We start from the raw sequence: 27748 nt of genomic DNA, 5'->3' as shown, positions 1-27748 counted from the left end.
GAAAATTTTAAAGCCTCCTGTTAGGCCATCATCTACACGGCATAGCCCTGAATTTTCCAATGCGCAGCTCTTTGCAAAAGAGAGATATTGGCAAGGCAAATCTGTCTTGTACCATTGGATTTTTCTCCCAAACGAAGGACACTAGAATGAAAATTTTAAAGCCTCCTGTTAGTGCTACACGGTATAGCCCTGAATTTTCCAATGCGCAGCTCTTTGCAAAAGAGAGATATTGGCAAGGAAAAGCTGTCTTGTACCTTTGCATTTTTCTCCCAAACGAAGGACACTAGAAAGAAAATTTTAAAGCCTCCTGTTAGGCCATCATCTACACGGCATAGCCCTGAATTTTCCAATACGCAGCTCTTTGCAAAAGAGAGATATTGGCAAGGAAAAGCTGTCTTGTACCTTTGCATTTTTCTCCCAAACGAAGGACACTAGAAAGAAAATTTTAAAGCCTCCTGTTAGGCCATCATCTACACGGCATAGCCCTGAATTTTCCAATGCACAGCTCTCTGCAAAAGAGAGATATTGGCAAGGAAAAGCTGTCTTGTACCATTGGATTTTTCTCCCAAACGAAGGACACTAGAATGAAAATTTTAAAGCCTCCTGTTAGTGCTTCATCTACACGGTATTGCCCTGAATTTTCCAATGCGTAGCTCTTTGCAAAAGAGAGATATTGGCAAGGAAAAGCTGTCTTGTACCTTTGCATTTTTCTCACAAACGAAGGACACTAGAAAGAAAATTTTAAAGCCTCCTGTTAGGCCATCATCTACACGGCATAGCCCTGAATTTTCCAATGCGCAGCTCTTTGCAAAAGAGAGATATTGGCAAGGAAAAGCTGTCTTGTACCTTTGCATTTTTCTCCCAAACGAAGGACACTAGAAAGAAAATTTTAAAGCCTCCTGTTAGGCCATCATCTACACGGCATAGCCCTGAATTTTCCAATGCGCAGCTCTTTGCAAAAGAGAGATATTGGCAAGGAAAAGCTGTCTTGTACCATTGGATTTTTCTCCCAAACGAAGGACACTAGAATGAAAATTTTAAAGCCTCCTGTTAGTGCTACACGGTATAGCCCTGAATTTTCCAATGCGCAGCTCTTTGCAAAAGAGAGATATTGGCAAGGAAAAGCTGTCTTGTACCTTTGCATTTTTCTCCCAAACGAAGGACACTAGAAAGAAAATTTTAAAGCCTCCTGTTAGGCCATCATCTACACGGCATAGCCCTGAATTTTCCAATACGCAGCTCTTTGCAAAAGAGAGATATTGGCAAGGAAAAGCTGTCTTGTACCTTTGCATTTTTCTCCCAAACGAAGGACACTAGAATGAAAATTTGAAAGCCTCCTGTTAGTGCTTCATCTACACGGTATAGCCCTGAATTTTCCAATGCGTAGCTCTTTGCAAAAGAGAGATATTGGCAAGGAAAAGCTGTCTTGTACCATTGGATTTTTCTCCCAAACGAAGGACACTAGAATGAAAATTTTAAAGCCTCCTGTTAGTGCTTCATCTACACGGTATAGCCCTGAATTTTCCAATGCGTAGCTCTTTGCAAAAGAGAGATATTGGCAAGGAAAAGCTGTCTTGTACCTTTGCATTTTTCTCCCAAACGAAGGACACTAGAAATAAAATTTTAAAGCCTCCTGTTAGGCCATCATCTACACGGCATAGCCCTGAATTTTCCAATGCGCAGCTCTTTGCAAAAGAGAGATATTGGCAAGGAAAAGCTGTCTTGTACCTTTGCATTTTTCTCCCAAACGAAGGACACTAGAAAGAAAATTTTAAAGCCTCCTGTTAGGCCATCATCTACACGGCATAGCCCTGAATTTTCCAATGCGCAGCTCTTTGCAAAAGAGAGATATTGGCAAGGAAAAGCTGTCTTGTACCTTTGCATTTTTCTCCCAAACGAAGGACACTAGAAAGAAAATTTTAAAGCCTCCTGTTAGGCCATCATCTACACGGCATAGCCCTGAATTTTCCAATGCGCAGCTCTTTGCAAAAGAGAGATATTGGCAAGGAAAAGCTGTCTTGTACCATTGGATTTTTCTCCCAAACGAAGGACACTAGAATGAAAATTTTAAAGCCTCCTGTTAGTGCTTTATCTACACGGTATAGCCCTGAATTTTCCAATGCGTAGCTCTTTGCAAAATAGAGATATTGGCAAGGAAAAGCTGTCTTGTACCTTTGCATTTTTCTCCCAAACGAAGGACACTAGAATGAAAATTTTAAAGCCTCCTGTTAGTGCTTCATCTACACGGTATAGCCCTGAATTTTCCAATGCGCAGCTCTTTGCAAAAGAGAGATATTGGCAAGGAAAAGCTGTCTTGTACCTTTGCATTTTTCTCCCAAACGAAGGACACTAGAAAGAAAATTTTAAAGCCTCCTGTTAGGGCTTCATCTACACGGTATAGCCCTGAATTTTCCAATGCGCAGCTCTTTGCAAAAGAGAGATATTGGCAAGGAAAATCTGTCTTGTACTTTTGCATTTTTCTCCCAAACGAAGGAAACTAGAAAGAAAATTTTAAAGCCTCCTGTTAGGCCATCATCTACACGGTATAGCCCTGAATTTTCCAATGCGCAGCTCTTTGCAAAAGAGAGATATTGGCAAGGAAAAGCTGTCTTGCACCTTTGCATTTTTCTCCCAAACGAAGGACACTAGAAAGAAAATTTTAAAGCCTCCTGTTAGGCCATCATCTACCCGGCATAGCCCTGAATTTTCCAATACGCAGCTCTTTGCAAAAGAGAGATATTGGCAAGGAAAAGCTGTCTTGTACCTTTGCATTTTTCTCCCAAACGAAGGACACTAGAAAGAAAATTTTAAAGCCTCCTGTTAGGGCTTCATCTACACGGTATAGCCCTGAATTTTCCAATGCGCAGCTCTTTGCAAAAGAGAGATATTGGCAAGGAAAAGCTGTCTTGTACCTTTGCATTTTTCTCCCAAACGAAGGACACTAGAAAGAAAATTTTAAAGCCTCCTGTTAGGCCATCATCTACATGGCATAGCCCTGAATTTTCCAATGCGCAGCTCTTTGCAAAAGAGAGATATTGGCAAGGAAAAGCTGTCTTGTACCTTTGCATTTTTCTCCCAAACGAAGGACACTAGAAAGAAAATTTTAAAGCCTCCTGTTAGGCCATCATCTACACGGCATAGCCCTGAATTTTCCAATGCGCAGCTCTTTGCAAAAGAGAGATATTGGCAAGGAAAAGCTGTCTTGTACCATTGGATTTTTCTCCCAAACGAAGGACACTAGAATGAAAATTTTAAAGCCTCCTGTTAGTGATTTATCTACACGGTATAGCCCTGAATTTTCCAATGCGTAGCTCTTTGCAAAAGAGAGATATTGGCAAGGAAAAGCTGTCTTGTACCTTTGCATTTTTCTCCCAAACGAAGGACACTAGAAATAAAATTTTAAAGCCTCCTGTTAGGCCATCATCTACACGGCATAGCCCTGAATTTTCCAATGCGCAGCTCTTTGCAAAAGAGAGATATTGGCAAGGAAAAGCTGTCTTGTACCTTTGCATTTTTCTCCCAAACGAAGGACACTAGAAAGAAAATTTTAAAGCCTCCTGTTAGGCCATCATCTACACGGCATAGCCCTGAATTTTCCAATGCACAGCTCTCTGCAAAAGAGAGATATTGGCAAGGAAAAGCTGTCTTGTACCATTGGATTTTTCTCCCAAACGAAGGACACTAGAATGAAAATTTTAAAGCCTCCTGTTAGTGCTTCATCTACACGGTATTGCCCTGAATTTTCCAATGCGTAGCTCTTTGCAAAAGAGAGATATTGGCAAGGAAAAGCTGTCTTGTACCTTTGCATTTTTCTCACAAACGAAGGACACTAGAAAGAAAATTTTAAAGCCTCCTGTTAGGCCATCATCTACACGGCATAGCCCTGAATTTTCCAATGCGCAGCTCTTTGCAAAAGAGAGATATTGGCAAGGAAAAGCTGTCTTGTACCTTTGCATTTTTCTCCCAAACGAAGGACACTAGAAAGAAAATTTTAAAGCCTCCTGTTAGGCCATCATCTACACGGCATAGCCCTGAATTTTCCAATGCGCAGCTCTTTGCAAAAGAGAGATATTGGCAAGGCAAAGCTGTCTTGTACCATTGGATTTTTCTCCCAAACGAAGGACACTAGAATGAAAATTTTAAAGCCTCCTGTTAGTGCTACACGGTATAGCCCTGAATTTTCCAATGCGCAGCTCTTTGCAAAAGAGAGATATTGGCAAGGAAAAGCTGTCTTGTACCTTTGCATTTTTCTCCCAAACGAAGGACACTAGAAAGAAAATTTTAAAGCCTCCTGTTAGGCCATCATCTACACGGCATAGCCCTGAATTTTCCAATACGCAGCTCTTTGCAAAAGAGAGATATTGGCAAGGAAAAGCTGTCTTGTACCTTTGCATTTTTCTCCCAAACGAAGGACACTAGAAAGAAAATTTTAAAGCCTCCTGTTAGGCCATCATCTACACGGCATAGCCCTGAATTTTCCAATACGCAGCTCTTTGCAAAAGAGAGATATTGGCAAGGAAAAGCTGTCTTGTACCTTTGCATTTTTCTCCCAAACGAAGGACACTAGAATGAAAATTTGAAAGCCTCCTGTTAGTGCTTCATCTACACGGTATAGCCCTGAATTTTCCAATGCGTAGCTCTTTGCAAAAGAGAGATATTGGCAAGGAAAAGCTGTCTTGTACCATTGGATTTTTCTCCCAAACGAAGGACACTAGAATGAAAATTTTAAAGCCTCCTGTTAGTGCTTCATCTACACGGTATAGCCCTGAATTTTCCAATGCGTAGCTCTTTGCAAAAGAGAGATATTGGCAAGGAAAAGCTGTCTTGTACCTTTGCATTTTTCTCCCAAACGAAGGACACTAGAAATAAAATTTTAAAGCCTCCTGTTAGGCCATCATCTACACGGCATAGCCCTGAATTTTCCAATGCGCAGCTCTTTGCAAAAGAGAGATATTGGCAAGGAAAAGCTGTCTTGTACCTTTGCATTTTTCTCCCAAACGAAGGACACTAGAAAGAAAATTTTAAAGCCTCCTGTTAGGCCATCATCTACATGGCATAGCCCTGAATTTTCCAATGCGCAGCTCTTTGCAAAAGAGAGATATTGGCAAGGAAAAGCTGTCTTGTACCTTTGCATTTTTCTCCCAAACGAAGGACACTAGAAAGAAAATTTTAAAGCCTCCTGTTAGGCCATCATCTACACGGCATAGCCCTGAATTTTCCAATGCGCAGCTCTTTGCAAAAGAGAGATATTGGCAAGGAAAAGCTGTCTTGTACCATTGGATTTTTCTCCCAAACGAAGGACACTAGAATGAAAATTTTAAAGCCTCCTGTTAGTGCTTTATCTACACGGTATAGCCCTGAATTTTCCAATGCGTTGCTCTTTGCAAAATAGAGATATTGGCAAGGAAAAGCTGTCTTGTACCTTTGCATTTTTCTCCCAAACGAAGGACACTAGAATGAAAATTTTAAAGCCTCCTGTTAGTGCTTCATCTACACGGTATAGCCCTGAATTTTCCAATGCGCAGCTCTTTGCAAAAGAGAGATATTGGCAAGGGAAAGCTGTCTTGTACCTTTGCATTTTTCTCCCAAACGAAGGACACTAGAATGAAAATTTTAAAGCCTCCTGTTAGTGCTTCATCTACACGGTATAGCCCTGAATTTTCCAATGCGTAGCTCTTTGCAAAAGAGAGATATTGGCAAGGAAAAGCTGTCTTGTACCTTTGCATTTTTCTCCCAAACGAAGGACACTAGAAAGAAAATTTTAAAGCCTCCTGTTAGGCCATCATCTACACGGCATAGCCCTGAATTTTCCAATGCGCAGCTCTTTGCAAAAGAGAGATATTGGCAAGGAAAAGCTGTCTTGTACTTTTGCATTTTTCTCCCAAACGAAGGACACTAGAAAGAAAATTTCAAAGCCTCCTGTTAGGCCATCATCTACACGGCATAGCCCTGAATTTTCCAATGCGCAGCTCTTTGCAAAAGAGAGATATTGGCAAGGAAAAGCTGTCTTGTACCATTGGATTTTTCTCCCAAACGAAGGACACTAGAATGAAAATTTTAAAGCCTCCTGTTAGTGCTTTATCTACACGGTATAGCCCTGAATTTTCCAATGCGTAGCTCTTTGCAAAAGAGAGATATTGGCAAGGAAAAGCTGTCTTGTACCTTTGCATTTTTCTCCCAAACGAAGGACACTAGAAAGAAAATTTTAAAGCCTCCTGTTAGGCCATCATCTACACGGCATAGCCCTGAATTTTCCAATGCGCAGCTCTTTGCAAAAGAGAGATATTGGCAAGGAAAAGCTGTCTTGTACCTTTGCATTTTTCTCCCAAACGAAGGACACTAGAAATAAAATTTTAAAGCCTCCTGTTAGGCCATCATCTACACGGCATAGCCCTGAATTTTCCAATGCGCAGCTCTTTGCAAAAGAGAGATATTGGCAAGGAAAAGCTGTCTTGTACCTTTGCATTTTTCTCCCAAACGAAGGACACTAGAAAGAAAATTTTAAAGCCTCCTGTTAGGGCTTCATCTACACGGTATAGCCCTGAATTTTCCAATGCGCAGCTCTTTGCAAAAGAGAGATATTGGCAAGGAAAATCTGTCTTGTACTTTTGCATTTTTCTCCCAAACGAAGGACACTAGAAAGAAAATTTTAAAGCCTCCTGTTAGGCCATCATCTACACGGTATAGCCCTGAATTTTCCAATGCGCAGCTCTTTGCAAAAGAGAGATATTGGCAAGGAAAAGCTGTCTTGCACCTTTGCATTTTTCTCCCAAACGAAGGACACTAGAAAGAAAATTTTAAAGCCTCCTGTTAGGCCATCATCTACCCGGCATAGCCCTGAATTTTCCAATACGCAGCTCTTTGCAAAAGAGAGATATTGGCAAGGAAAAGCTGTCTTGTACCTTTGCATTTTTCTCCCAAACGAAGGACACTAGAAAGAAAATTTTAAAGCCTCCTGTTAGGGCTTCATCTACACGGTATAGCCCTGAATTTTCCAATGCGCAGCTCTTTGCAAAAGAGAGATATTGGCAAGGAAAAGCTGTCTTGTACCTTTGCATTTTTCTCCCAAACGAAGGACACTAGAAAGACAATTTTAAAGCCTCCTGTTAGGCCATCATCTACATGGCATAGCCCTGAATTTTCCAATGCGCAGCTCTTTGCAAAAGAGAGATATTGGCAAGGAAAAGCTGTCTTGTACCTTTGCATTTTTCTCCCAAACGAAGGACACTAGAAAGAAAATTTTAAAGCCTCCTGTTAGGCCATCATCTACACGGCATAGCCCTGAATTTTCCAATGCGCAGCTCTTTGCAAAAGAGAGATATTGGCAAGGAAAAGCTGTTTTGTACCATTGGATTTTTCTCCCAAACGAAGGACACTAGAATGAAAATTTTAAAGCCTCCTGTTAGTGATTTATCTACACGGTATAGCCCTGAATTTTCCAATGCGTAGCTCTTTGCAAAAGAGAGATATTGGCAAGGAAAAGCTGTCTTGTACCTTTGCATTTTTCTCCCAAACGAAGGACACTAGAAATAAAATTTTAAAGCCTCCTGTTAGGCCATCATCTACACGGCATAGCCCTGAATTTTCCAATGCGCAGCTCTTTGCAAAAGAGAGATATTGGCAAGGAAAAGCTGTCTTGTACCTTTGCATTTTTCTCCCAAACGAAGGACACTAGAAAGAAAATTTTAAAGCCTCCTGTTAGGCCATCATCTACACGGCATAGCCCTGAATTTTCCAATGCACAGCTCTCTGCAAAAGAGAGATATTGGCAAGGAAAAGCTGTCTTGTACCATTGGATTTTTCTCCCAAACGAAGGACACTAGAATGAAAATTTTAAAGCCTCCTGTTAGTGCTTCATCTACACGGTATTGCCCTGAATTTTCCAATGGGTAGCTCTTTGCAAAAGAGAGATATTGGCAAGGAAAAGCTGTCTTGTACCTTTGCATTTTTCTCACAAACGAAGGACACTAGAAAGAAAATTTTAAAGCCTCCTGTTAGGCCATCATCTACACGGCATAGCCCTGAATTTTCCAATGCGCAGCTCTTTGCAAAAGAGAGATATTGGCAAGGAAAAGCTGTCTTGTACCTTTGCATTTTTCTCCCAAACGAAGGACACTAGAAAGAAAATTTTAAAGCCTCCTGTTAGGCCATCATCTACACGGCATAGCCCTGAATTTTCCAATGCGCAGCTCTTTGCAAAAGAGAGATATTGGCAAGGAAAAGCTGTCTTGTACCATTGGATTTTTCTCCCAAACGAAGGACACTAGAATGAAAATTTTAAAGCCTCCTGTTAGTGCTACACGGTATAGCCCTGAATTTTCCAATGCGCAGCTCTTTGCAAAAGAGAGATATTGGCAAGGAAAAGCTGTCTTGTACCTTTGCATTTTTCTCCCAAACGAAGGACACTAGAAAGAAAATTTTAAAGCCTCCTGTTAGGCCATCATCTACACGGCATAGCCCTGAATTTTCCAATACGCAGCTCTTTGCAAAAGAGAGATATTGGCAAGGAAAAGCTGTCTTGTACCTTTGCATTTTTCTCCCAAACGAAGGACACTAGAAAGAAAATTTTAAAGCCTCCTGTTAGGCCATCATCTACACGGCATAGCCCTGAATTTTCCAATGCACAGCTCTCTGCAAAAGAGAGATATTGGCAAGGAAAAGCTGTCTTGTACCATTGGATTTTTCTCCCAAACGAAGGACACTAGAATGAAAATTTTAAAGCCTCCTGTTAGTGCTTCATCTACACGGTATTGCCCTGAATTTTCCAATGCGTAGCTCTTTGCAAAAGAGAGATATTGGCAAGGAAAAGCTGTCTTGTACCTTTGCATTTTTCTCACAAACGAAGGACACTAGAAAGAAAATTTTAAAGCCTCCTGTTAGGCCATCATCTACACGGCATAGCCCTGAATTTTCCAATGCGCAGCTCTTTGCAAAAGAGAGATATTGGCAAGGAAAAGCTGTCTTGTACCTTTGCATTTTTCTCCCAAACGAAGGACACTAGAAAGAAAATTTTAAAGCCTCCTGTTAGGCCATCATCTACACGGCATAGCCCTGAATTTTCCAATGCGCAGCTCTTTGCAAAAGAGAGATATTGGCAAGGAAAAGCTGTCTTGTACCATTGGATTTTTCTCCCAAACGAAGGACACTAGAATGAAAATTTTAAAGCCTCCTGTTAGTGCTACACGGTATAGCCCTGAATTTTCCAATGCGCAGCTCTTTGCAAAAGAGAGGTATTGGCAAGGAAAAGCTGTCTTGTACCTTTGCATTTTTCTCCCAAACGAAGGACACTAGAAAGAAAATTTTAAAGCCTCCTGTTAGGCCATCATCTACACGGCATAGCCCTGAATTTTCCAATACGCAGCTCTTTGCAAAAGAGAGATATTGGCAAGGAAAAGCTGTCTTGTACCTTTGCATTTTTCTCCCAAACGAAGGACACTAGAATGAAAATTTGAAAGCCTCCTGTTAGTGCTTCATCTACACGGTATAGCCCTGAATTTTCCAATGCGCAGCTCTTTGCAAAAGAGAGATATTGGCAAGGAAAAGCTGTCTTGTACCATTGGATTTTTCTCCCAAACGAAGGACACTAGAATGAAAATTTTAAAGCCTCCTGTTAGTGCTTCATCTACACGGTATAGCCCTGAATTTTCCAATGCGTAGCTCTTTGCAAAAGAGAGATATTGGCAAGGAAAAGCTGTCTTGTACCTTTGCATTTTTCTCCCAAACGAAGGACACTAGAAATAAAATTTTAAAGCCTCCTGTTAGGCCATCATCTACACGGCATAGCCCTGAATTTTCCAATGCGCAGCTCTTTGCAAAAGAGAGATATTGGCAAGGAAAAGCTGTCTTGTACCTTTGCATTTTTCTCCCAAACGAAGGACACTAGAAAGAAAATTTTAAAGCCTCCTGTTAGGCCATCATCTACACGGCATAGCCCTGAATTTTCCAATGCGCAGCTCTTTGCAAAAGAGAGATATTGGCAAGGAAAAGCTGTCTTGTACCTTTGCATTTTTCTCCCAAACGAAGGACACTAGAAAGAAAATTTTAAAGCCTCCTGTTAGGCCATCATCTACACGGCATAGCCCTGAATTTTCCAATGCGCAGCTCTTTGCAAAAGAGAGATATTGGCAAGGAAAAGCTGTCTTGTACCATTGGATTTTTCTCCCAAACGAAGGACACTAGAATGAAAATTTTAAAGCCTCCTGTTAGTGCTTTATCTACACGGTATAGCCCTGAATTTTCCAATGCGTAGCTCTTTGCAAAATAGAGATATTGGCAAGGAAAAGCTGTCTTGTACCTTTGCATTTTTCTCCCAAACGAAGGACACTAGAATGAAAATTTTAAAGCCTCCTGTTAGTGCTTCATCTACACGGTATAGCCCTGAATTTTCCAATGCGCAGCTCTTTGCAAAAGAGAGATATTGGCAAGGGAAAGCTGTCTTGTACCTTTGCATTTTTCTCCCAAACGAAGGACACTAGAATGAAAATTTTAAAGCCTCCTGTTAGTGCTTCATCTACACGGTATAGCCCTGAATTTTCCAATGCGTAGCTCTTTGCAAAAGAGAGATATTGGCAAGGAAAAGCTGTCTTGTACCTTTGCATTTTTCTCCCAAACGAAGGACACTAGAAAGAAAATTTTAAAGCCTCCTGTTAGGCCATCATCTACACGGCATAGCCCTGAATTTTCCAATGCGCAGCTCTTTGCAAAAGAGAGATATTGGCAAGGAAAAGCCGTCTTGTACTTTTGCATTTTTCTCCCAAACGAAGGACACTAGAAAGAAAATTTCACAGCCTCCTGTTAGGCCATCATCTACACGGCATAGCCCTGAATTTTCCAATGCGCAGCTCTTTGCAAAAGAGAGATATTGGCAAGGAAAAGCTGTCTTGTACCATTGGATTTTTCTCCCAAACGAAGGACACTAGAATGAAAATTTTAAAGCCTCCTGTTAGTGCTTCATCTACACGGTATAGCCCTGAATTTTCCAATGCGTAGCTCTTTGCAAAAGAGAGATATTGGCAAGGAAAAGCTGTCTTGTACCTTTGCATTTTTCTCCCAAACGAAGGACACTAGAAAGAAAATTTTAAAGCCTCCTGTTAGGCCATCATCTACACGGCATAGCCCTGAATTTTCCAATGCGCAGCTCTTTGCAAAAGAGAGATATTGGCAAGGAAAAGCTGTCTTGTACCTTTGCATTTTTCTCCCAAACGAAGGACACTAGAAAGAAAATTTTAAAGCCTCCTGTTAGGCCATCATCTACACGGCATAGCCCTGAATTTTCCAATGCGCAGCTCTTTGCAAAAGAGAGATATTGGCAAGGAAAAGCTGTCTTGTACCTTTGCATTTTTCTCCCAAACGAAGGACACTAGAAAGAAAATTTTAAAGCCTCCTGTTAGGGCTTCATCTACACGGTATAGCCCTGAATTTTCCAATGCGCAGCTCTTTGCAAAAGAGAGATATTGGCAAGGAAAAGCTGTCTTGTACTTTTGCATTTTTCTCCCAAACGAAGGACACTAGAAAGAAAATTTTAAAGCCTCCTGTTAGGCCATCATCTACACGGCATAGCCCTGAATTTTCCAATGCGCAGCTCTTTGCAAAAGAGAGATATTGGCAAGGAAAAGCTGTCTTGTACCTTTGCATTTTTCTCCCAAACGAAGGACACTAGAATGAAAATTTTAAAGCCTCCTGTTAGTGCTTCATCTACACGGTATAGCCCTGAATTTTCCAATGCGCAGCTCTTTGCAAAAGAGAGATATTGGCAAGGAAAAGCTGTCTTGTACCTTTGCATTTTTCTCCCAAACGAAGGACACTAGAAAGAAAATTTTAAAGCCTCCTGTTAGGCCATCATCGACACGGCATAGCCCTGAATTTTCCAATACGCAGCTCTTTGCAAAAGAGAGATATTGGCAAGGAAAAGCTGTCTTGTACCTTTGCATTTTTCTCCCAAACGAAGGACACTAGAATGAAAATTTTAAAGCCTCCTATTAGTGCTTCATCTACACGGTATAGCCCTGAATTTTCCAATGCGCAGCTCTTTGCAAAAGAGAGATATTGGCAAGGAAAAGCTGTCTTATACCATTGGATTTTTCTCCCAAACGAAGGACACTAGAATGAAAATTTTAAAGCCTCCTGTTAGTGCTTCATCTACACGGTATAGCCCTGAATTTTCCAATGCGCAGCTCTTTGCAAAAGAGAGATATTGGCAAGGAAAAGCTGTCTTGTACCTTTGCATTTTTCTCCCAAACGAAGGACACTAGAAAGAAAATTTTAAAGCCTCCTGTCAGGGCTTCATCTACACGGTATAGCCCTGAATTTTCCAATGCGCAGCTCTTTGCAAAAGAGAGATATTGGCAAGGAAAAGCTGTCTTGCACCTTTGCATTTTTATCCCAAACGAAGGACACTAGAAAGAAAATTTTAAAGCCTCCTGTTAGGCCATCATCTACCCGGCATAGCCCTGAATTTTCCAATACGCAGCTCTTTGCAAAAGAGAGATATTGGCAAGGAAAAGCTGTCTTGTACCTTTGCATTTTTCTCCCAAACGAAGGACACTAGAAAGAAAATTTTAAAGCCTCCTGTTAGGCCATCATCTACATGGCATAGCCCTGAATTTTCCAATGCGCAGCTCTTTGCAAAAGAGAGATATTGGCAAGGAAAAGCTGTCTTGTACCTTTGCATTTTTCTCCCAAACGAAGGACACTAGAAAGAAAATTTTAAAGCCTCCTGTTAGGCCATCATCTACACGGCATAGCCCTGAATTTTCCAATGCGCAGCTCTTTGCAAAAGAGAGATATTGGCAAGGAAAAGCTGTCTTGTACCATTGGATTTTTCTCCCAAACGAAGGACACTAGAAAGAAAATTTTAAAGCCTCCTGTTAGGCCATCATCTACACGGCATAGCCCTGAATTTTCCAATGCGCAGCTCTTTGCAAAAGAGAGATATTGGCAAGGAAAAGCTGTCTTGTACCATTGGATTTTTCTCCCAAACGAAGGACACTAGAATGAAAATTTTAAAGCCTCCTGTTAGTGCTTCATCTACACGGTATAGCCCTGAATTTTCCAATGCGTAGCTCTTTGCAAAAGAGAGATATTGGCAAGGAAAAGCTGTCTTGTACCTTTGCATTTTTCTCCCAAACGAAGGACACTAGGAAGAAAATTTTAAAGCCTCCTGTTAGGCCATCATCTACACGGCATAGCCCTGAATTTTCCAATGCGCAGCTCTTTGCAAAAGAGAGATATTGGCAAGGAAAAGCTGTCTTGTACCTTTGCATTTTTCTCCCAAACGAAGGACACTAGAAATAAAATTTTAAAGCCTCCTGTTAGGCCATCATCTACACGGCATAGCCCTGAATTTTCCAATGCGCAGCTCTTTGCAAAAGAGAGATATTGGCAAGGAAAAGCTGTCTTGTACCTTTGCATTTTTCTCCCAAACGAAGGACACTAGAAAGAAAATTTTAAAGCCTCCTGTTAGGGCTTCATCTACACGGTATAGCCCTGAATTTTCCAATGCGCAGCTCTTTGCAAAAGAGAGATATTGGCAAGGAAAATCTGTCTTGTACTTTTGCATTTTTCTCCCAAACGAAGGACACTAGAAAGAAAATGTTAAAGCCTCCTGTTAGGCCATCATCTACACGGCATAGCCCTGAATTTTCCAATGCGCAGCTCTTTGCAAAAGAGAGATATTGGCAAGGAAAAGCTGTCTTGTGCCTTTGCATTTTTCTCCCAAACGAAGGACACTAGAAAGAAATTTTTAAAGCCTCCTGTTAGGCCATCATCTACACGGCATAGCCCTGAATTTTCCAATGCGCAGCTCTTTGCAAAAGAGAGATATTGGCAAGGAAAAGCTGTCTTGTACCTTTGCATTTTTCTCCCAAACGAAGGACACTAGAAAGAAAATTTTAAAGCCTCCTGTTAGGCCATCATCTACACGGCATAGCCCTGAATTTTCCAATGCGCAGCTCTTTGCAAAAGAGAGATATTGGCAAGGAAAAGCTGTCTTGTACCATTGGATTTTTCTCCCAAACGAAGGACACTAGAATGAAAATTTTAAAGCCTCCTGTTAGTGCTTCATCTACACGGTATAGCCCTGAATTTTCCAATGCGTAGCTCTTTGCAAAAGAGAGATATTGGCAAGGAAAAGCTGTCTTGTACCTTTGCATTTTTCTCCCAAACGAAGGACACTAGGAAGAAAATTTTAAAGCCTCCTGTTAGGCCATCATCTACACGGCATAGCCCTGAATTTTCCAATGCGCAGCTCTTTGCAAAAGAGAGATATTGGCAAGGAAAAGCTGTCTTGTACCTTTGCATTTTTCTCCCAAACGAAGGACACTAGAAATAAAATTTTAAAGCCTCCTGTTAGGCCATCATCTACACGGCATAGCCCTGAATTTTCCAATGCGCAGCTCTTTGCAAAAGAGAGATATTGGCAAGGAAAAGCTGTCTTGTACCTTTGCATTTTTCTCCCAAACGAAGGACACTAGAAAGAAAATTTTAAAGCCTCCTGTTAGGGCTTCATCTACACGGTATAGCCCTGAATTTTCCTATGCGCAGCTCTTTGCAAAAGAGAGATATTGGCAAGGAAAATCTGTCTTGTACTTTTGCATTTTTCTCCCAAACGAAGGACACTAGAAAGAAAATGTTAAAGCCTCCTGTTAGGCCATCATCTACACGGTATAGCCCTGAATTTTCCAATGCGCAGCTCTTTGCAAAAGAGAGATATTGGCAAGGAAAAGCTGTCTTGCACCTTTGCATTTTTCTCCCAAACGAAGGACACTAGAAAGAAAATTTTAAAGCCTCTTGTTAGGCCATCATCTACCCGGCATAGCCCTGAATTTTCCAAAACGCAGCTCTTTGCAAAAGAGAGATATTGGCAAGGAAAAGCTGTCTTGTACCTTTGCATTTTTCTCCCAAACGAAGGACACTAGAAAGAAAATTTTAAAGCCTCCTGTTAGGGCTTCATCTACACGGTATAGCCCTGAATTTTCCAATGCGCAGCTCTTTGCAAAAGAGAGATATTGGCAAGGAAAAGCTGTCTTGTACCTTTGCATTTTTCTCCCAAACGAAGGACACTAGAAAGAAAATTTTAAAGCCTCCTGTTAGGCCATCATCTACATGGCATAGCCCTGAATTTTCCAATGCGCAGCTCTTTGCAAAAGAGAGATATTGGCAAGGAAAAGCTGTCTTGTACCATTGGATTTTTCTCCCAAACGAAGGACACTAGAATGAAAATTTTAAAGCCTCCTGTTAGTGCTTCATCTACACGGTATAGCCCTGAATTTTCCAATGCGTAGCTCTTTGCAAAAGAGAGATATTGGCAAGGAAAAGCTGTCTTGTACCTTTGCATTTTTCTCACAAACGAAGGACACTAGAAATAAAATTTTAAAGCCTCCTGTTAGGCCATCATCTACACGGCATAGCCCTGAATTTTCCAATGCGCAGCTCTTTGCAAAAGAGAGATATTGGCAAGGAAAAGCTGTCTTGTACCTTTGCATTTTTCTCCCAAACGAAGGACACTAGAAAGAAATTTTTAAAGCCTCCTGTTAGGCCATCATCTACACGGCATAGCCCTGAATTTTCCAATGCGCAGCTCTTTGCAAAAGAGAGATATTGGCAAGGAAAAGCTGTCTTGTACCTTTGCATTTTTCTCCCAAACGAAGGACACTAGAAAGAAAATTTTAAAGCCTCCTGTTAGGCCATCATCTACACGGCATAGCCCTGAATTTTCCAATGCGCAGCTCTTTGCAAAAGAGAGATATTGGCAAGGAAAAGCTGTCTTGTACCATTGGATTTTTCTCCCAAACAAAGGACACTAGAATGAAAATTTTAAAGCCTCCTGTTAGTGCTTCATCTACACGGTATAGCCCTGAATTTTCCAATGCGTAGCTCTTTGCAAAAGAGAGATATTGGCAAGGAAAAGCTGTCTTGTACCTTTGCATTTTTCTCCCAAACGAAGGACACTAGGAAGAAAATTTTAAAGCCTCCTGTTAGGCCATCATCTACACGGCATAGCCCTGAATTTTCCAATGCGCAGCTCTTTGCAAAAGAGAGATATTGGCAAGGAAAAGCTGTCTTGTACCTTTGCATTTTTCTCCCAAACGAAGGACACTAGAAATAAAATTTTAAAGCCTCCTGTTAGGCCATCATCTACACGGCATAGCCCTGAATTTTCCAATGCGCAGCTCTTTGCAAAAGAGAGATATTGGCAACTAAAAGCTGTCTTGTACCTTTGCATTTTTCTCCCAAACGAAGGACACTAGAAAGAAAATTTTAAAGCCTCCTGTTAGGGCTTCATCTACACGGTATAGCCCTGAATTTTCCAATGCGCAGCTCTTTGCAAAAGAGAGATATTGGCAAGGAAAATCTGTCTTGTACTTTTGCATTTTTCTCCCAAACGAAGGACACTAGAAAGAAAATGTTAAAGCCTCCTGTTAGGCCATCATCTACACGGCATAGCCCTGAATTTTCCAATGCGCAGCTCTTTGCAAAAGAGAGATATTGGCAAGGAAAAGCTGTCTTGTGCCTTTGCATTTTTCTCCCAAACGAAGGACACTAGAAAGAAATTTTTAAAGCCTCCTGTTAGGCCATCATCTACACGGCATAGCCCTGAATTTTCCAATGCGCAGCTCTTTGCAAAAGAGAGATATTGGCAAGGAAAAGCTGTCTTGTACCTTTGCATTTTTCTCCCAAACGAAGGACACTAGAAAGAAAATTTTAAAGCCTCCTGTTAGGCCATCATCTACACGGCATAGCCCTGAATTTTCCAATGCGCAGCTCTTTGCAAAAGAGAGATATTGGCAAGGAAAAGCTGTCTTGTACCATTGGATTTTTCTCCCAAACGAAGGACACTAGAATGAAAATTTTAAAGCCTCCTGTTAGTGCTTCATCTACACGGTATAGCCCTGAATTTTCCAATGCGTAGCTCTTTGCAAAAGAGAGATATTGGCAAGGAAAAGCTGTCTTGTACCTTTGCATTTTTCTCCCAAACGAAGGACACTAGGAAGAAAATTTTAAAGCCTCCTGTTAGGCCATCATCTACACGGCATAGCCCTGAATTTTCCAATGCGCAGCTCTTTGCAAAAGAGAGATATTGGCAAGGAAAAGCTGTCTTGTACCTTTGCATTTTTCTCCCAAACGAAGGACACTAGAAATAAAATTTTAAAGCCTCCTGTTAGGCCATCATCTACACGGCATAGCCCTGAATTTTCCAATGCGCAGCTCTTTGCAAAAGAGAGATATTGGCAAGGAAAAGCTGTCTTGTACCTTTGCATTTTTCTCCCAAACGAAGGACACTAGAAAGAAAATTTTAAAGCCTCCTGTTAGGGCTTCATCTACACGGTATAGCCCTGAATTTTCCAATGCGCAGCTCTTTGCAAAAGAGAGATATTGGCAAGGAAAATCTGTCTTGTACTTTTGCATTTTTCTCCCAAACGAAGGACACTAGAAAGAAAATGTTAAAGCCTCCTGTTAGGCCATCATCTACACGGTATAGCCCTGAATTTTCCAATGCGCAGCTCTTTGCAAAAGAGAGATATTGGCAAGGAAAAGCTGTCTTGCACCTTTGCATTTTTCTCCCAAACGAAGGACACTAGAAAGAAAATTTTAAAGCCTCTTGTTAGGCCATCATCTACCCGGCATAGCCCTGAATTTTCCAATACGCAGCTCTTTGCAAAAGAGAGATATTGGCAAGGAAAAGCTGTCTTGTACCTTTGCATTTTTCTCCCAAACGAAGGACACTAGAAAGAAAATTTTAAAGCCTCCTGTTAGGGCTTCATCTACACGGTATAGCCCTGAATTTTCCAATGCGCAGCTCTTTGCAAAAGAGAGATATTGGCAAGGAAAAGCTGTCTTGTACCTTTGCATTTTTCTCCCAAACGAAGGACACTAGAAAGAAAATTTTAAAGCCTCCTGTTAGGCCATCATCTACATGGCATAGCCCTGAATTTTCCAATGCGCAGCTCTTTGCAAAAGAGAGATATTGGCAAGGAAAAGCTGTCTTGTACCATTGGATTTTTCTCCCAAACGAAGGACACTAGAATGAAAATTTTAAAGCCTCCTGTTAGTGCTTCATCTACACGGTATAGCCCTGAATTTTCCAATGCGTAGCTCTTTGCAAAAGAGAGATATTGGCAAGGAAAAGCTGTCTTGTACCTTTGCATTTTTCTCCCAAACGAAGGACACTAGGAAGAAAATTTTAAAGCCTCCTGTTAGGCCATCATCTACACGGCATAGCCCTGAATTTTCCAATGCGCAGCTCTTTGCAAAAGAGAGATATTGGCAAGGAAAAGCTGTCTTGTACCTTTGCATTTTTCTCCCAAACGAAGGACACTAGAAATAAAATTTTAAAGCCTCCTGTTAGGCCATCATCTACACGGCATAGCCCTGAATTTTCCAATGCGCAGCTCTTTGCAAAAGAGAGATATTGGCAAGGAAAAGCTGTCTTGTACCTTTGCATTTTTCTCCCAAACGAAGGACACTAGAAAGAAAATTTTAAAGCCTCCTGTTAGGGCTTCATCTACACGGTATAGCCCTGAATTTTCCAATGCGCAGCTCTTTGCAAAAGAGAGATATTGGCAAGGAAAATCTGTCTTGTACTTTTGCATTTTTCTCCCAAACGAAGGACACTAGAAAGAAAATGTTAAAGCCTCCTGTTAGGCCATCATCTACACGGCATAGCCCTGAATTTTCCAATGCGCAGCTCTTTGCAAAAGAGAGATATTGGCAAGGAAAAGCTGTCTTGTACCTTTGCATTTTTCTCCCAAACGAAGGACACTAGAAAGAAATTTTTAAAGCCTCCTGTTAGGCCATCATCTACACGGCATAGCCCTGAATTTTCCAATGCGCAGCTCTTTGCAAAAGAGAGATATTGGCAAGGAAAAGCTGTCTTGTACCTTTGCATTTTTCTCCCAAACGAAGGACACTAGAAAGAAAATTTTAAAGCCTCCTGTTAGGCCATCATCTACACGGCATAGCCCTGAATTTTCCAATGCGCAGCTCTTTGCAAAAGAGAGATATTGGCAAGGAAAAGCTGTCTTGTACCATTGGATTTTTCTCCCAAACGAAGGACACTAGAATGAAAATTTTAAAGCCTCCTGTTAGTGCTTCATCTACACGGTATAGCCCTGAATTTTCCAATGCGTAGCTCTTTGCAAAAGAGAGATATTGGCAAGGAAAAGCTGTCTTGTACCTTTGCATTTTTCTCCCAAACGAAGGACACTAGGAAGAAAATTTTAAAGCCTCCTGTTAGGCCATCATCTACACGGCATAGCCCTGAATTTTCCAATGCGCAGCTCTTTGCAAAAGAGAGATATTGGCAAGGAAAAGCTGTCTTGTACCTTTGCATTTTTCTCCCAAACGAAGGACACTAGAAATAAAATTTTAAAGCCTCCTGTTAGGCCATCATCTACACGGCATAGCCCTGAATTTTCCAATGCGCAGCTCTTTGCAAAAGAGAGATATTGGCAAGGAAAAGCTGTCTTGTACCTTTGCATTTTTCTCCCAAACGAAGGACACTAGAAAGAAAATTTTAAAGCCTCCTGTTAGGGCTTCATCTACACGGTATAGCCCTGAATTTTCCAATGCGCAGCTCTTTGCAAAAGAGAGATATTGGCAAGGAAAATCTGTCTTGTACTTTTGCATTTTTCTCCCAAACGAAGGACACTAGAAAGAAAATGTTAAAGCCTCCTGTTAGGCCATCATCTACACGGTATAGCCCTGAATTTTCCAATGCGCAGCTCTTTGCAAAAGAGAGATATTGGCAAGGAAAAGCTGTCTTGCACCTTTGCATTTTTCTCCCAAACGAAGGACACTAGAAAGAAAATTTTAAAGCCTCTTGTTAGGCCATCATCTACCCGGCATAGCCCTGAATTTTCCAATACGCAGCTCTTTGCAAAAGAGAGATATTGGCAAGGAAAAGCTGTCTTGTACCTTTGCATTTTTCTCCCAAACGAAGGACACTAGAAAGAAAATTTTAAAGCCTCCTGTTAGGGCTTCATCTACACGGTATAGCCCTGAATTTTCCAATGCGCAGCTCTTTGCAAAAGAGAGATATTGGCAAGGAAAAGCTGTCTTGTACCTTTGCATTTTTCTCCCAAACGAAGGACACTAGAAAGAAAATTTTAAAGCCTCCTGTTAGGCCATCATCTACATGGCATAGCCCTGAATTTTCCAATGCGCAGCTCTTTGCAAAAGAGAGATATTGGCAAGGAAAAGCTGTCTTGTACCTTTGCATTTTTCTCCCAAACGAAGGACACTAGAAAGAAAATTTTAAAGCCTCCTGTTAGGCCATCATCTACACGGCATAGCCCTGAATTTTCCAATGCGCAGCTCTTTGCAAAAGAGAGATATTGGCAAGGAAAAGCTGTCTTGTACCATTGGATTTTTCTCCCAAACGAAGGACACTAGAATGAAAATTTTAAAGCCTCCTGTTAGTGATTTATCTACACGGTATAGCCCTGAATTTTCCAATGCGTAGCTCTTTGCAAAAGAGAGATATTGGCAAGGAAAAGCTGTCTTGTACCTTTGCATTTTTCTCCCAAACGAAGGACACTAGAAATAAAATTTTAAAGCCTCCTGTTAGTGCTTCATCTACACGGTATAGCCCTCAATTTTCCAATGCGCAGCTCTTTGCAAAAGAGAGATATTGGCAAGGAAAAGCTGTCTTGTACCTTTGCATTTTTCTCCCAAACGAAGGAAACTAGAAAGAAAATTTTAAAGCCTCCTGTTAGGCCATCATCTACACGGCATAGCCCTGAATTTTCCAATGCGCAGCTCTTTGCAAAAGAGAGATATTGGCAAGGAAAAGCTGTCTTGTACCTTTGCATTTTTCTCCCAAACGAAGGACACTAGAAAGAAAATTTTAAAGCCTCCTGTTAGGGCTTCATCTACACGGTATAGCCCTGCATTTTCCAATGCGCAGCTCTTTGCAAAAGAGAGATATTGGCAAGGAAAATCTGTCTTGTACTTTTGCATTTTTCTCCCAAAAGAAGGACACTAGAAAGAAAATTTTAAAGCCTCCTGTTAGGCCATCATCTACACGGCATAGCCCTGAATTTTCCAATGCGCAGCTTTGTGCAAAAGAGAGATATTGGCAAGGAAAAGCTGTCTTGTACCATTGGATTTTTCTCCCAAACGAAGGACACTAGAATGAAAATTTTAAAGCCTCCTGTTAGGCCATCATCTACACGACATAGCCCTGAATTTTCCAATGCGCAGCTCTTTGCAAAATAGAGATATTGGCAAGGAAAAGCTGTCTTGTACCTTTGCATTTTTCTCCCAAACGAAGGACACTAGAAAGAAAATTTTAAAGCCTCCTGTTAGGCCATCATCTACACGGCATAGCCCTGAATTTTCCAATGCGCAGCTCTTTGCAAAAGAGAGATATTGGCAAGGAAAAGCTGTCTTGTACCTGTGCATTTTTCTCCCAAACGAAGGACACTAGAAAGAAAATTTTAAAGCCTCCTGTTAGGCCATCATCTACACGGCATAGCCCTGAATTTTCCAATGCGCAGCTCTTTGCAAAAGAGAGATATTGGCAAGGAAAAGCTGTCTTGTACCTTTGCATTTTTCTCCCAAACGAAGGACACTAGAAAGAAAATTTTAAAGCCTCCTGTTAGGCCATCATCTACACGGCATAGCCCTGAATTTTCCAATGCGCAGCTCTTTGCAAAAGAGAGATATTGGCAAGGAAAAGCTGTCTTGTACCTTTGCATTTTTCTCCCAAACGAAGGACACTAGAAAGAAAATTTTAAAGCCTCCTGTTAGGCCATCATCTACACGGCATAGCCCTGAATTTTCCAATGCGCAGCTCTTTGCAAAAGAGAGATATTGGCAAGGAAAAGCTGTCTTGTACCTTTGCATTTTTCTCCCAAACGAAGGACACTAGAAAGAAAATTTTAAAGCCTCCTGGTAGGCCATCATCTACACGGCATAGCCCTGAATTTTCCAATGCGCAGCTCTTTGCAAAAGAGAGATATTGGCAAGGAAAAGCTGTCTTGTACCTTTGCATTTTTCTCCCAAACGAAGGACACTAGAAAGAAAATTTTAAAGCCTCCTGTTAGGCCATCATCTACACGGCATAGCCCTGAATTTTCCAATGCGCAGCTCTTTGCAAAAGAGAGATATTGGCAAGGAAAAGCTGTCTTGTACCTGTGCATTTTTCTCCCAGACGAAGGACACTAGAAAGAAAATTTTAAAGCCTCCTGTTAGGCCATCATCTACACGGCATAGCCCTGAATTTTCCAATGCGCAGCTCTTTGCAAAAGAGAGATATTGGCAAGGAAAAGCTGTCTTGTACCTTTGCATTTTTCTCCCAAACGAAGGACACTAGAAAGAAAATTTTAAAGCCTCCTGTTAGGCCATCATCTACACGGCATAGCCCTGAATTTTCCAATGCGCAGCTTTGTGCAAAAGAGAGATATTGGCAAGGAAAAGCTGTCTTGTACCATTGGATTTTTCTCCCAAACGAAGGACACTAGAATGAAAATTTTAAAGCCTCCTGTTAGGCCATCATCTACACGGCAAAGCCCTGAATTTTCCAATGCGCAGCTCTTTGCAAAAGAGAGATATTGGCAAGGAAAAGCTGTCTTGTACCTTTGCATTTTTCTCCCAAACGAAGGACACTAGAAAGAAAATTTTAAAGCCTCCTGTTAGGGCTTCATCTACACGGTATAGCCCTGCATTTTCCAATGCGCAGCTCTTTGCAAAAGAGAGATATTGGCAAGGAAAATCTGTCTTGTACTTTTGCATTTTTCTCCCAAAAGAAGGACACTAGAAAGAAAATTTTAAAGCCTCCTGTTAGGCCATCATCTACACGGCATAGCCCTGAATTTTCCAATGCGCAGCTCTTAGCAAAAGAGAGATATTGGCAAGGAAAAGCTGTCTTGTACCTTTGCATTTTTCTCCCAAACGAAGGACACTAGAAAGAAAATTTTAAAGCCTCCTGTTAGGCCATCATCTACACGGCATAGCCCTGAATTTTCCAATGCGCAGCTTTGTGCAAAAGAGAGATATTGGCAAGGAAAAGCTGTCTTGTACCATTGGATTTTTCTCCCAAACGAAGGACACTAGAATGAAAATTTTAAAGCCTCCTGTTAGGCCATCATCTACACGGCATAGCCCTGAATTTTCCAATGCGCAGCTCTTTGCAAAATAGAGATATTGGCAAGGAAAAGCTGTCTTGTACCTTTGCATTTTTCTCCCAAACGAAGGACACTAGAAAGAAAATTTTAAAGCCTCCTGTTAGGCCATCATCTACACGGCATAGCCCTGAATTTTCCAATGCGCAGCTCTTTGCAAAAGAGAGATATTGGCAAGGAAAAGCTGTCTTGTACCTGTGCATTTTTCTCCCAAACGAAGGACACTAGAAAGAAAATTTTAAAGCCTCCTGTTAGGCCATCATCTACACGGCATAGCCCTGAATTTTCCAATGCGCAGCTCTTTGCAAAAGAGAGATATTGGCAAGGAAAAGCTGTCTTGTACCTTTGCATTTTTCTCCCTAACGAAGGACACTAGAAAGAAAATTTTAAAGCCTCCTGTTAGGCCATCATCTACACGGCATAGCCCTGAATTTTCCAATGCGCAGCTCTTTGCAAAAGAGAGATATTGGCAAGGAAAAGCTGTCTTGTACCTTTGCATTTTTCTCCCAAACGAAGGACACTAGAAAGAAAATTTTAAAGCCTCCTGTTAGGCCATCATCTACACGGCATAGCCCTGAATTTTCCAATGCGCAGCTCTTTGCAAAAGAGAGATATTGGCAAGGAAAAGCTGTCTTGTACCTTTGCATTTTTCTCCCAAACGAAGGACACTAGAAAGAAAATTTTAAAGCCTCCTGTTAGGCCATCATCTACACGGCATAGCCCTGAATTTTCCAATGCGCAGCTCTTTGCAAAAGAGAGATATTGGCAAGGAAAAGCTGTCTTGTACCTTTGCATTTTTCTCCCAAACGAAGGACACTAGAAAGAAAATTTTAAAGCCTCCTGGTAGGCCATCATCTACACGGCATAGCCCTGAATTTTCCAATGCGCAGCTCTTTGCAAAAGAGAGATATTGGCAAGGAAAAGCTGTCTTGTACCTTTGCATTTTTCTCCCAAACGAAGGACACTAGAAAGAAAATTTTAAAGCCTCCTGTTAGGCCATCATCTACACGGCATAGCCCTGAATTTTCCAATGCGCAGCTCTTTGAAAAAGAGAGATATTGGCAAGGAAAAGCTGTCTTGTACCTGTGCATTTTTCTCCCAAACGAAGGACACTAGAAAGAAAATTTTAAAGCCTCCTGTTAGGCCATCATCTACACGGCATAGCCCTGAATTTTCCAATGCGCAGCTCTTTGCAAAAGAGAGATATTGGCAAGGAAAAGCTGTCTTGTACCTTTGCATTTTTCTCCCAAACGAAGGACACTAGAAAGAAAATTTTAAAACCTCCTGTTAGGCCATCATCTACACGGCATAGCCCTGAATTTTCCAATGCGCAGCTTTGTGCAAAAGAGAGATATTGGCAAGGAAAAGCTGTCTTGTACCATTGGATTTTTCTCCCAAACGAAGGACACTAGAATGAAAATTTTAAAGCCTCCTGTTAGGCCATCATCTACACGGCATAGCCCTGAATTTTCCAATGCGCAGCTCTTTGCAAAAGAGAGATATTGGCAAGGAAAAGCTGTCTTGTACCTTTGCATTTTTCTCCCAAACGAAGGACACTAGATAGAAAATTTTAAAACCTCCTGTTAGGCCATCATCTACACGGCATAGCCCTGAATTTTCCAATGCGCAGCTTTGTGCAAAAGAGAGATATTGGCAAGGAAAAGCTGTCTTGTACCATTGGATTTTTCTCCCAAACGAAGGACACTAGAATGAAAATTTTAAAGCCTCCTGTTAGGCCATCATCTACACGGCATAGCCCTGAATTTTCCAATGCGCAGCTCTTTGCAAAAGAGAGATATTGGCAAGGAAAAGCTGTCTTGTACCTTTGCATTTTTCTCCCAAACGAAGGACACTAGAAAGAAAATTTTAAAGCCTCCTGTTAGGCCATCATCTACACGGCATAGCCCTGAATTTTCCAATGCACAGCTCTTTGCAAAAGAGAGATATTGGCAAGGAAAAGCTGTCTTGTACCTTTGCATTTTTCTCCCAAACGAAGGACACTAGAAAGAAAATTTTAAAGCCTCCTGTTAGGCCATCATCTACACGGCATAGCCCTGAATTTTCCAATGCGCAGCTCTTTGCAAAAGAGAGATATTGGCAAGGAAAAGCTGTCTTGTACCTGTGCATTTTTCTCCCAAACGAAGGACACTAGAAAGAAAATTTTAAAGCCTCCTGTTAGGCCATCATCTACACGGCATAGCCCTGAATTTTCCAATGCGCAGCTCTTTGCAAAAGAGAGATATTGGCAAGGAAAAGCTGTCTTGTACCTTTGCATTTTTCTCCCAAACGAAGGACACTAGAAAGAAAATTTTAAAGCCTCCTGTTAGGCCATCATCTACACGGCATAGCCCTGAATTTTCCAATGCGCAGCTCTTTGCAAAAGAGAGATATTGGCAAGGAAAAGCTGTCTTGTACCTTTGCATTTTTCTCCCAAACGAAGGACACTAGAAAGAAAATTTTAAAGCCTCCTGTTAGGCCATCATCTACACGGCATAGCCCTGAATTTTCCAATGCGCAGCTCTTTGCAAAAGAGAGATATTGGCAAGGAAAAGCTGTCTTGTACCTTTGCATTTTTCTCCCAAACGAAGGACACTAGAAAGAAAATTTTAAAGCCTCCTGGTAGGCCATCATCTACACGGCATAGCCCTGAATTTTCCAATGCGCAGCTCTTTGCAAAAGAGAGATATTGGCAAGGAAAAGCTGTCTTGTACCTTTGCATTTTTCTCCCAAACGAAGGACACTAGAAAGAAAATTTTAAAGCCTCCTGTTAGGCCATCATCTACACGGCATAGCCCTGAATTTTCCAATGCGCAGCTCTTTGCAAAAGAGAGATATTGGCAAGGAAAAGCTGTCTTGTACCTGTGCATTTTTCTCCCAGACGAAGGACACTAGAAAGAAAATTTTAAAGCCTCCTGTTAGGCCATCATCTACACGGCATAGCCCTGAATTTTCCAATGCGCAGCTCTTTGCAAAAGAGAGATATTGGCAAGGAAAAGCTGTCTTGTACCTTTGCATTTTTCTCCCAAACGAAGGACACTAGAAAGAAAATTTTAAAGCCTCCTGTTAGGCCATCATCTACACGGCATAGCCCTGAATTTTCCAATGCGCAGCTTTGTGCAAAAGAGAGATATTGGCAAGGAAAAGCTGTCTTGTACCATTGGATTTTTCTCCCAAACGAAGGACACTAGAATGAAAATTTTAAAGCCTCCTGTTAGGCCATCATCTACACGGCAAAGCCCTGAATTTTCCAATGCGCAGCTCTTTGCAAAAGAGAGATATTGGCAAGGAAAAGCTGTCTTGTACCTTTGCATTTTTCTCCCAAACGAAGGACACTAGAAAGAAAATTTTAAAGCCTCCTGTTAGGGCTTCATCTACACGGTATAGCCCTGCATTTTCCAATGCGCAGCTCTTTGCAAAAGAGAGATATTGGCAAGGAAAATCTGTCTTGTACTTTTGCATTTTTCTCCCAAAAGAAGGACACTAGAAAGAAAATTTTAAAGCCTCCTGTTAGGCCATCATCTACACGGCATAGCCCTGAATTTTCCAATGCGCAGCTCTTAGCAAAAGAGAGATATTGGCAAGGAAAAGCTGTCTTGTACCTTTGCATTTTTCTCCCAAACGAAGGACACTAGAAAGAAAATTTTAAAGCCTCCTGTTAGGCCATCATCTACACGGCATAGCCCTGAATTTTCCAATGCGCAGCTTTGTGCAAAAGAGAGATATTGGCAAGGAAAAGCTGTCTTGTACCATTGGATTTTTCTCCCAAACGAAGGACACTAGAATGAAAATTTTAAAGCCTCCTGTTAGGCCATCATCTACACGGCATAGCCCTGAATTTTCCAATGCGCAGCTCTTTGCAAAATAGAGATATTGGCAAGGAAAAGCTGTCTTGTACCTTTGCATTTTTCTCCCAAACGAAGGACACTAGAAAGAAAATTTTAAAGCCTCCTGTTAGGCCATCATCTACACGGCATAGCCCTGAATTTTCCAATGCGCAGCTCTTTGCAAAAGAGAGATATTGGCAAGGAAAAGCTGTCTTGTACCTGTGCATTTTTCTCCCAAACGAAGGACACTAGAAAGAAAATTTTAAAGCCTCCTGTTAGGCCATCATCTACACGGCATAGCCCTGAATTTTCCAATGCGCAGCTCTTTGCAAAAGAGAGATATTGGCAAGGAAAAGCTGTCTTGTACCTTTGCATTTTTCTCCCAAACGAAGGACACTAGAAAGAAAATTTTAAAGCCTCCTGTTAGGCCATCATCTACACGGCATAGCCCTGAATTTTCCAATGCGCAGCTCTTTGCAAAAGAGAGATATTGGCAAGGAAAAGCTGTCTTGTACCTTTGCATTTTTCTCCCAAACGAAGGACACTAGAAAGAAAATTTTAAAGCCTCCTGTTAGGCCATCATCTACACGGCATAGCCCTGAATTTTCCAATGCGCAGCTCTTTGCAAAAGAGAGATATTGGCAAGGAAAAGCTGTCTTGTACCTTTGCATTTTTCTCCCAAACGAAGGACACTAGAAAGAAAATTTTAAAGCCTCCTGGTAGGCCATCATCTACACGGCATAGCCCTGAATTTTCCAATGCGCAGCTCTTTGCAAAAGAGAGATATTGGCAAGGAAAAGC

The sequence above is a fragment of the Pseudophryne corroboree genome, chromosome 8, assembly GCF_028390025.1.
Source record: "Pseudophryne corroboree isolate aPseCor3 chromosome 8, aPseCor3.hap2, whole genome shotgun sequence".
NCBI classification, from domain to species: Eukaryota; Metazoa; Chordata; class Amphibia; order Anura; family Myobatrachidae; genus Pseudophryne; species Pseudophryne corroboree.
This window is presented reverse-complemented; position numbering follows the sequence as displayed.